This window comes from Hipposideros armiger, unplaced genomic scaffold (genome assembly GCF_001890085.2).
Source record: "Hipposideros armiger isolate ML-2016 unplaced genomic scaffold, ASM189008v1 scaffold_644, whole genome shotgun sequence".
In the NCBI taxonomy this organism is placed as follows: Eukaryota; Metazoa; Chordata; class Mammalia; order Chiroptera; family Hipposideridae; genus Hipposideros; species Hipposideros armiger.
In genome coordinates this window covers 381,573-392,641 of record NW_017731994.1, presented here as the reverse complement: position 1 = coordinate 392,641, position 11,069 = coordinate 381,573, and the positions used below count along the sequence as shown (strand labels likewise).

Here is an 11,069-nt window from a genome sequence, read left to right as displayed (position 1 = left end):
TACATATATAACCTCGGGACATGGAGTAGAGTGCGGGAACGGATTCAATGGAATTGTAATAGATAAGCATGATATCGGGGGTGGGAGGGCAGTGGATGGGGGAGGGGGGTTGTTACTTTGTGAGGGTGAAAAGAGTAACTATTGCATTGTTCTGTACACCTGAAACTAAAAATAAAAAATAATAAAAAATAAAAAAAAATAAAAAGTTTAGAAAAAAAAAAAAGAATGTGAAAAAAAACCACAAAACCTAAAGATTTTACAAAAGAATGAAATAACTTCAGTAGGGCAATAAAGTGATGATTTAACCAACTTTGGAAATGAATGGAGTCTATAAGACTAAAGGCAAAAGAAATGCACATAAGTACTGAATGGTGTTTTCTCTCATGGGGTACAAGGTGACTGTTCTGAATCTACTGTACATTTATACTGAAATTGAATTATTCAGTAAATTGATGGTGGATGGTGGGAACCAGGATTCTCATTGGTGGAGTGGGAGTTTACAGAAAACAAGAATAAGATGCTAAAATGATCTATGTATTAATGGACTAAATTTGGAAACATCAACTCATATTGAACTCATATTAGCCTGATGTAGGCATAGATGGTGCCATAAAATATATATGCAATGAGCACAGCTAACACCCAGATCTTATTTTCTAATACCATTCTCCAATAAAAGGAACTATAGTTCTTTGGAACAGCTGTTGAGTCTAGACATTGGATAACTTTATCTGCAAGATGACTAGGAAATGTCCTTGTAGTGCCAGAAAGTAACAAAACATTAAAAAGTAAGAAATAAAAAAATCCCATGGTAATAGAATATGTCAAAAGGACCCAAGAGCCAACTGAAAGATCTCCCAATGGCTAAAGCTGGTAAAATTAGAAAACAATAAAGTTAATTAGGTTATAATCTTTGAAAAATAATACAAACAGAACCACTTCAGATAAGAGTGGGAGCTGCCATCCCAAAGGAATCGCCTTGTGTGTCTTACTCCTCAAACCTTTGGAACATTCGAACTAGGCAAAATAACCTTTGGACTGGGCCAAAACAACATTTTATTCCCAACAACTGTTTGCACAGCTAACAAGAAAGAAAACATCCTGAGTACAGGACTGAAAATTAAAGGCATTCTTTAGAATTAGCACCCCCTGTATAACTAAAAAATAACAGCTTATTTGCACATATAGAAATCCCTCCCTTGGCTTACTAACACCAATAGCAATCCCTTCCTTCCATTCATGTAATTATTCCTCCTCCCTTTCTCATAAATATCCCTTGCCTTCACCACCTAATTGGAACACTATTTGGGTTTCTGCCGATATCAGTGTTTCCCAGAATTGCAGTTCTTTTGATCTCAAATAAATACTTACTTCTCACTTTGGCATTTTATTTTTAGGTCAGCAAACCCAGTGTCTACAATAATTTAAGAGACTTCCATTTCCAGCTCCACATATAAGAAGTTTAGAACTCACCACTCCAGCCTCACAATGAGAAAAATGCTGAACAGACTTAAAAACCAAAACTTTTCTTGGGTCCATAAGAGAGGAGAGGATAGAACAAACCTCTGCTCCCAAGATTAGAGAGACAAACAGGCAAACACAGGAAGTCATGGCTTACCAATAAAGAGACTCACAATGGGAAATTGTCTGGGGAGCCACTGGGGGGCCAGGAAAAACAAAACTGGAGTGGATGTATCTCTGGAGGCTTGGGAACAAGCCTGAGAGTTAAAAATTCCAGGGGGACTCAGGTATAGGGGCACCCCCACAATTTTATGAGATTTTCACCCAGGAGTTCCGGAAGCCAGATTCCCATAAAAAACTTGGAAAGATTCCCCCTCCTTTTCCTGCAGGAGAGGAGAAATGGAACCATTTTTAAATACCCCAGCCAGAGCACTCTGTTCTTAAGAAGGTCTGCTCTCAGGAGCTATACAGTTAACCAGAGCTTAATGTCCTGGGGTATTATAAGAGCTAACTGACTTAGGAATGAAAACACCCAATTTCCGTCCATTCTAGCTATCCTGTTCTAGTCAAGGGTGGAGCAGGGGTGGGAGGGATAGACAAAGAAATACTGGTGAAGTTCACAGTCCAGAGGTACAGGCTCACTACGACAAAGACCTACTCTAGGACTGTCAATGCTTTCTCTCCCTGCCTATTTCAGCATTGCATTACCAAGACCCACTTACAGCAGTTCCTTTCTCCTAGTACACCACATCCAACTATCAAGAAAAAAAAAAATTACAAGGCGCACTAAAAGGCATAAAACATAGTTTGAAGAGACAGAGCAAGCATCAGAACCAGACATGGCAGGGATGTTGGAATTATCAGACTGTTTATAATATGTACTCAATATAAATAAGAATTGCACTTTATTTCTGTGGCCTTTCTCCCCAAAGGAACATCACTGTCATCTAATCATGAGAAAAACATCAGACAAATTCCGAATGAGAGGCATTCCGCGCAATATCACAATAGTACTCAAAACTGTCAATGTCATTTAAAAAAAAGAGAGAATGTCTAAGACACTGTCATAGTCATGAGAAGTCCAAGAAGACTTGTTTACAACAAATGTCTTATGGTAAACTGACTGAGATCTTGGAATGGAAAAAATAAAAGAAAAAGAAAAAGAAAAAAACAAATAGAACCTTAGGGAAAAATAGGAAAATCTGAATATAGCTCTTAATTAGAAATAATATATCAATATCATTTTGTTAATTTTGACAAATATACCATGCCAATGTAAAATAATAGAAGCTGGGTATGGGGTACACAGGACCCCTCTATACTATTTTTGCTATCATTCTGTAATACCAAAAATGTTCTAAAATTTATTATGAATATATAATTTAACTATTTTCATTAAGAATAAAATGATATGAATTGCTATTGTATGTATAAAAATATGAGCTTATTTTTTCAGTAACTTATCTGTGTCATTTCAGCATTTAATAAAGCAAACTTTGTTTCCTCGCAGTCTCCCGTACGTAATCTTGAATTGTGATGGTTTTCCTCTTTGTTTCTGTTGCTTACTAAACAGTCTTGACCTCTCTTTACTATATCTAATATATCCACAAAATGCTGTTATTAAGTTGTTAATCATACCCATCAATTTCTCTAAGAGTTAGATAAAACACTAAGTGAAAATAGATTTAATAAGGATAGACAGTGATTCACAGTGTTCCAAAGATGCTATTAAGATAACAAATAATGCGTGTCTCTTTGAATAGATGAAAAGGAAATTACTAAAAAGTAAATAAAAGTCTACATTAGTTTTGGCTTTGAACATAGTTTAAATCATAGTATTTGTTTTACTTTTTTAAAAGCTTCATGTTTATAATGTAACTATTTTCATTTTACCGATTATGCTGCATCTTCCCTCCAGTGATTAATACAACAATCATTATTCCCATATAATTACTAAGGAAAAGTCACTGAACTTTAATACTGAAGGGTGAAACACATTATTTAGGGATGCATGTATAGATATTTTTAATAATTATATCATTACATGAGGAAGTCAACAAGATGTCTAGGACAGTGTATATATGAAAAGTTCATAAGAGACATAAATCATTTATGGAACTTATTGTAGTATAGATCCAATTTTAATGGTATTTAAAATACTTAGACTTATTTTCTGAGGTTTTTAGTACTGTTTATGTACATTTTTAAAAAAATAAATTTTCTCTAGAACTCTCTAAAAGAAATTACAAAATGGAAAACAAAGCTAAAAGCAATTCAAACTTTAGATGAAAACAAGTAGAAACAAATAAGAAAAATGAACAGCATATAGGAGTTTCCTAAACGGGGGAGTCTTATGGAAGATAAGAAGAACATGGAGTAGTTACTGGTGGGCTATGAGGCAAAGGCACACACACACACACACACACACACACACACACACACACACACACCTACAATAACCTTAGGCTGTTTTATTTGTACTTCATATTTTCTGCTCAATTTTTTGCTATTGTACAGATTTCTATAAATGCTGGAGATGATTCTCCTTATTCATTTGCTGATCTGCACACTCATTTACTGAATGGATGTTATCTACCTGTCTGCCATGTACCAGCTATCGTTCTAGGCACACATGATGCCTGCATTCATGTAAACTTCTACTGAAGTCTGCCCCAGATGCTTACAGGGGTCAGCTTTTTCTTTTTCTGCAAGGGCTTTGTGTGGGAACTCGAAGTCTTTACGGAGCCACTTTAGCTTTTGGCTAGAAATATAGATCCTAGTTTGAGCAATAACTTGAAATGGTCCCTAATATCCTAGACCATCTCTAGTCATTGGTTAACTGCTTTTCACAGGTCACTGCCCCCTGCAGGGGATGTAGCAGCCTCAATAAAGCCAGGCTATTGTCTAGTCCATGCTCATACACAGTACACAAGCACTTGGAGACAAAGTTCTAGATCACAGTTTTCACCACTTAAGCATGAATCAGTATTGTACTAATTGTAAAAATAAAACTGGTAAACATACATATCAAAGACTGGGACAGTAACACTTTGAAAATGAAGGATGAGAAGTGAGAAGATTATTATGAATAGGCAAAACTAAGAATTTTATGCTTCTTAACCCAAATTGGATTGGATGTTGCGTCCAGGCATTTAAAATACATAATTAAAACAAGGTGATTTATATAGACATCACTATGTGTTTCTTTCTGCTGTAGAACATAAAATAATGAGGTAGGTATTGACTGTTTTCTTTTCTGTTACCTAGAATAGTGGCTAAGTCTAAGTGTTTGGGTACTAGGACGTAGATTTAGAAGTTACTAATAGCTTTTGTGTTGCATAGCTGAAAATTGAAAATTCCACAAATTGGGAATATTTCCCCACCACTTAGTTTTGTTTTGGAACCTACACTTGATGAGGAGGACAGCTGTGATTGATAACTCCTATATACCGAAGCTTCCAGTGTCCAGTGTTTGTCAGGAAACTGCAACTAGGTGAGAATGAAGTTGACCATTGTAAAGTCCCAGGGAACTCTGCAATTCTCTATCTATTTCTTTTTTCTACATCTCTAGAAAAGGACTCAAAATAACTTGACTCAGATTGGATTCGTCACTAGCAGGGGAGTAGAACTTGAACCTAATTATATTTGTATCCAAAAAAAGATGACTTGTAATATTACTTGAATATACGTGCTATGAAGAAAATTTATACCAATTAAAGAATTATTTATCTGATTTTGTTACTTCTGAATTCAATAGCTGTTTGTAGTTGGATCAACTTAAATCCTTCATCTATAGGTTTAGTGTGTACTCAGTCAGAACAATAGCGTATGTGGCTTGAATACTAAGTGTATCCTGTTCAATTATTCAGTTAATGTCTATCATACATTCAGTGTGTGCTGGCTTTTTTAAAAAGCATTTGAGGTAAACCACATACAAAACAAAACAAAACAAAAATTACTCTTCTCTTGGATATTACCCTCTAGTGAACAGAGTCAATGAGCCAACCAAATGACTGGGTTATTATAATTGCCCCAGTTATTATAATACCTTGATACATTGAATCAAATAATGGATGTAGAGAGAATGGATAACTACTCCAGATTGGATGGTCAGGGAAGGACAACTCGAGAAGGTGGCATTTAAGCAATTGTTAGAAGGAAATAGTTACTTAAACAGAATAACTTCCAGGGAAGGAGACAGGATGATGGTCCTAAAGAGAAAACAAAGTCAGTACAATTGAGACAGAAAGAAAAGCAGTGCAGCTGAATGATTTAGAGTTATGGAGAAGCAGCTCAGAGAGACATTTACAGAGATGAAGTCTTGGGCCAGGACATGTTAGGCTGCATAGACTAAAGTAGTTTTGATTTTATTATAAATGCATTTGAATTAATTATAATAGTTTTGATTTGGTAAATAAAATGTATCTTATAATTTTATTGTTCCTCTAACTTCTATGTGAATAATGTGAAGGCTGGAAGGATGGTTAGCCAGCTACTGCATAGCCCAGATTATGGATAATGAGAGCTTATTCAAGAGCAAGTGTTAAGGGGACAGGGAAAAAGTGAACATGATTAATGCATATTTTGGAAGAGAAAGATATAGGTACTGCTGATGAATTAGATGAAGAGGATGAGAGAAAGAGCAATAAATGCTAACTTCTACCTCTGTGCTTTACCACAGAGAAAATGTCTGCCAAATTCTGAAGTAAGGAAATTTGGGAGATGCAAAAGTTTATTTGTAGTAAGAATTTTATTGTGGGCATGCTTATGTGAAGCCATGTGGAGTATGACTGAAATATTGAGTGAAGGACACATGAAAATGATGTTCAGTGAGGGCCAGAGATATACATTTGGGACACACTGACATACAGATTGAGTGCAAAATCATATCAACATACAGTGAAATAGGGGTAAAGTAAACATTAAAAGCATTAAGGCTGAGGACCAAAACTTTAGGCACTGCACAATCAAGATATGGAGTAGAAGGCAGTAAAGATGATTTAGAATGTGTGACTAGTGGTATAGAGAAAAATAGACACACAAGATACTGAGATATTATGGTATCCAAGAGAAGAAGGTTAATCAAAAAGGAGGGGACCTTATGTTGCTTTTGGGTCAGGTAAGTAGAACTCAGAAGTGACAATTGCAATAGAGAGGTCATTAGTGACAATGACCAAGACATTTGTTGGTGTAATGAGGAGGGAGGGGTGATTTATTTTGGTTTGATAATATCAAAAGGTGAGGGAGAGGAGGAAATATAAGCATTGACTATAGACCTTCCTGAAGAAGTATTGCTATAAAAAGGACAGAAATAGAGACGGTTCTCATAGCTACAGGGAATGCATTACATGTTTCTATGATGGTGAAAAGGTTGAAAAATAAATGGTGATGGAAGATACTCTTTGACAAGCAACTAGAAGATGGTGATCACAACACATGAAAAGAGCTTCAACTTGATAGTAGCAGGGATACTTCATCCACAGTATCAAAAAGAGGCAAACAAAAATGGATTTAGGTTAAGGGGTTTGGGCAGATTTGGTGATAAGATTAGGTGACTTCTTTACCTAGGAATGTTCTGCAGCCAGAAACTAATGGGTTGCCACTTTCAGTGACCACTTAGTTCTCAGTGTCCCTGGATGGGGATGGGTTCTAATTCCAGATATTTCCACCCGACCTTCAATTCTCTCCACCTGCTAATTGGTTCTTGCCAAATTAATGTCGTGTGTTGTTTGATAATTGTTAACTTTATTTTCAAATCCTGTTAATTCAAAAAAGATTAAGAAGAGTTTTTTGAGAGCTTATTTGAGACCTTTTAGAAAAAAAAATATTTAAATTGAACTGTGACTTAAGTTTATTGCTAACAGTATGGTTGAAGTTGATAAAAATCAAAGTAGAAGAAGATAGCCTCTGGGATGGATGGTAGTAACTGTTTTCCTTTTTAAAGACCTTTTTTTAACATGTACTTTCTGAAGTGTATTTGCTGGAAAAAGAATAATAAAAGTTTGTGTTTTCAAACTTCACTTTTTTTTTTCACAATGTCAAAGCAACCCCTATTTATTTAGGAATGTTCAGTGAGGGGGACTGTACCTGGATAAATTATATTCTAGTGGGGAAGTGATCACTGGTCCACTCTAATACATCAACTGTGAGAACTTACTTTTTTCTGCTGAGGGTAGGGGATGAGAAAATGGGACTAAACATTTCATCAATTTGCATTACAGTCACTGAAATAATAATAGCTATATGGTACCTAGAGTAGAAAGAGTGCTTTAAAATAAGGGCCTTCTCTCAGATCTTAATAGTTTCCACTCTAAAAACTGAAGATAGTTCTTTCTAGATGCACCGTTTCAGAGAACTATTATTAGTTGAGTCAAAACTTTAAATGGCTTTTGTTGTAAAATAAACAATCGCTATATGGCATTCGATGAGAGGGATGGTCTGAGAATGGTTTATCGTGACAATGCAATCACTTTGAGGTATTAAATTTCAGGATGAAAACTATAAATCATTCACCCTGCCAGAGTGAAGTTTGACTTATTCCTGTGGTCAGTGTGGGTACAGACACCAAGGGCAAATGAGTCAGAATAACTTGATGAAAAAAATCCTTAACCAATAACACATATTTATCACCTCTTGCATGAACATATGTGTTAAACCTCCTCTACTATCTATTATGTCATTATATATTAGGCATGATTATTTTTCTTTTATATGATATACATTATTTTATTATATCTTATGTATGGATATATAAATGAATTAAAGCCAGGGACATATACCAAGATTATAACTGGTTATAAAAACTATATGTTTGGTTTATATCATGAAAATAATTTAAATTGTTTCTATAATTGATAAGCATACCAAATGATAACTATGTCCCTAATAACATGGCACTACTATATTTTTGTTTGGTTTTATAGGTGCAAAGTATAGATTAATTCATTTAAATTATGAAAACAATGGTATAAATAGCCACATAGAGTTAAATTTTACATTTATGCAAGTACAATACATTCAAGGCACTCCAGATGGTGTTTCTCAAATTCTAATGTGTATATGAACCACAGGGGATCCTGATAAAAAGCAAATTCTGATTCAGTATGTAGGGGGAGGAGGTGCGGATTCTTCATTTCAAACCCCGTGGTGATAACAATGCTGCCATTCTGGTGATAACAGTGGAAGTAGCAAATAACATAAGTATGTATGCTTTTGGATATCAATAGATAAATGAAATACAGTAAAATATTTTCAGTACTAAGAGTGATTACATTTCAATATGATTTTTGCCTAAATAAGATACGAGGCTATTTCAAGTACATGTTCTAGTTCCCTTTTATCTATTCCTTTTTTCTCCCACATTTCTTATTTTCCTTTGAAATAAATATCCAAACTGCAAATGCTTGCATTTAGGACTCATGCTGACTTCAAAATCAGCAGTACAGCTAAAAAATAAGAGCCCTTTTACCATAATGTGTTTCCTCTGGAAAATGTTAACTGGTTATTCTCTCAATCATTCTCATTTTCTTCTCCCTGCTTCTGGACAAGGATCTGAAAGGGCTTCCCCAACTTTACTTGTTTGAAAACAGGATCAGTGGCGAAGATGAGTGCCGAAAACTAGAAAACTTACAGACCACGTATGATCTCTTTATCCTTCACTGAATTTTTTGGAAAACATTAAAATAATGTTTACCATCATTCAATACTTTTTTCAATCATATCAAGGCATCTTAAAGATTTATTCAAAACTCATGACTGATAGCCTGAAGGTACTCCATTTGGCGGCTCACAATAGACAATTCAGGAATGCTGATTATGCTTTGTTTCTCATGGTTTAATTTCACAGGGAAGTTAAAAAACAGCTCCTTAAAATTATATATGTATACATTTATTTAATAATTTGTATATTTTATAAAATATATACTTGTATATATGTTTTAAAAATATAACTCATATACGTATAAAACTTTTATGAATGTGTAATTCTCCTTTTCCCAAGTTAACATTTGCATGATAATCACCCAAACCTACAGATCTCACAGAGATGGAATTCCAGGTCAGCAGATGCGAAAGCAACAGCAGCAGCTGTAACCTGGTTTTAGAGGAATTGGAATCACCTTGCACAGGTACAGCCCTAACTAGGTTCCAACTTTTGTATACTACCCATAAAGATAATAACATAACAAAGAGATACATTTACTAAATTTGAAAGCACAGTCTCTTTTGCTCCGTCATTGTCCTCAAGAACATTATGGCGGCTTGATAAAATTAATAAAAACAACTGTCGTTGTTGGAAAAATGTAAAATTTTCAGATGCACACTTAGTAAGGCATATTTTAAAACAAATCTATTAATATGCAAAATGAATTATAATAGTAATTTGACTTATAAATTGATTCATTATAATTGACAAATAGTAGGGTTGTATTCTCTGTTCTTTAAGAGGTAACTCAGATGTACACTCGAGGGTACATTTTTACTTTCAGCATTTTTTTTTTTTTCTAATCCATTTGCAGCTATTTCAAGCCAGTACCTGGGAAGGAATATTTTTCAGCTTGTTTCACTTTTCTTAGATTCCTCTACTGTCTTAATGGATGCTTATATATAGCTTCTTGGTCACCGGGAACAGTTGAGGCCCCAAAGCATACAGGTTCTTATCCAGTTGCAAAAGAATGGGGACTCCAGGAAGAGGAGTAATGTTGATAATATCTTCACCTGAGATACCTTCAAGATGTTTCCAAAGTGCTCTACAGCATATTTCCAAGAGCAGATATCAGAATGGTTTTGTCCATTAACACTTCCAGTAGAAACCCTTTTATTCCAAAAGGGAAGGAGTCTCTCCAGACCATCTTTGAAGGTTTCAGATCATTGAGCTCATCCATAGGTACGTTGCACACTGTTTACCTCTGGCCATTGTATTTTTCATGATAGCATTGATGAGAGTCCTGTATGGGTTGTGGGGTCACACTGTAGCTTCTTTTCCAGAGCATCACTTGTTCTTTGCCATGATTTAAAGCCATTTTCTCCCTGTTGACACTGATCAAGGCTTTATAGTGATGCTCATTTAGATGTCAGGAGCTTTGCATCAGAACCCATTCCTGCCCCAGCTCTTCCAGGATCTGCCAGACTGTGTGGACAGACTGATTAAATATGGATGTGAATACAAGATAAAACGTAAAGTTGAACGCTTTTAGTTTCTTCCCACAGCTCCATGTTTCCTTCATTCTTTCACTCTTCAGTTTCTGATCCATCCAGATACAAAAATAATTATTTTTATTCCAAGCACCCTCTCCATGTCTTAACTTAGTTTGTACTTGGACATACTGATGGCTCAACTTCAACAGGGCTTTCAGTTTGCAATGCTTCTTGTAGCACATTCTTTTTTTTTTTTAAAAAGATTTTTTTTTTTATTGGGGAATTGGGGGGATGGGAACAGTGCTGGGGAATTGGGGAAAGGGGAACAGACAAGTTGCTGTCGTTTTGTTCTTCAGTCTAGTTGTGGAGGATGTTGCTTCACTGGCCCAAGTTGGCACCATCATTGCGCTCTTCTCTGGCGAGGCAGATCAGTCGCCGGCTTCTGGACGGCCGCTCACGCTGGCTGCTGGCCA

The 11,069-nt window shown here is 35.5% G+C and overlaps 1 pseudogene; it reads right to left on the bottom strand.

Moving 5' to 3' along the window:
• Positions 1-9,977: 9,977 nt before the first annotated feature.
• LOC109372561 (bisphosphoglycerate mutase-like) lies at positions 9,978-10,838 on the bottom strand (annotated as a pseudogene).
• Positions 10,839-11,069: the final 231 nt, after the last annotated feature.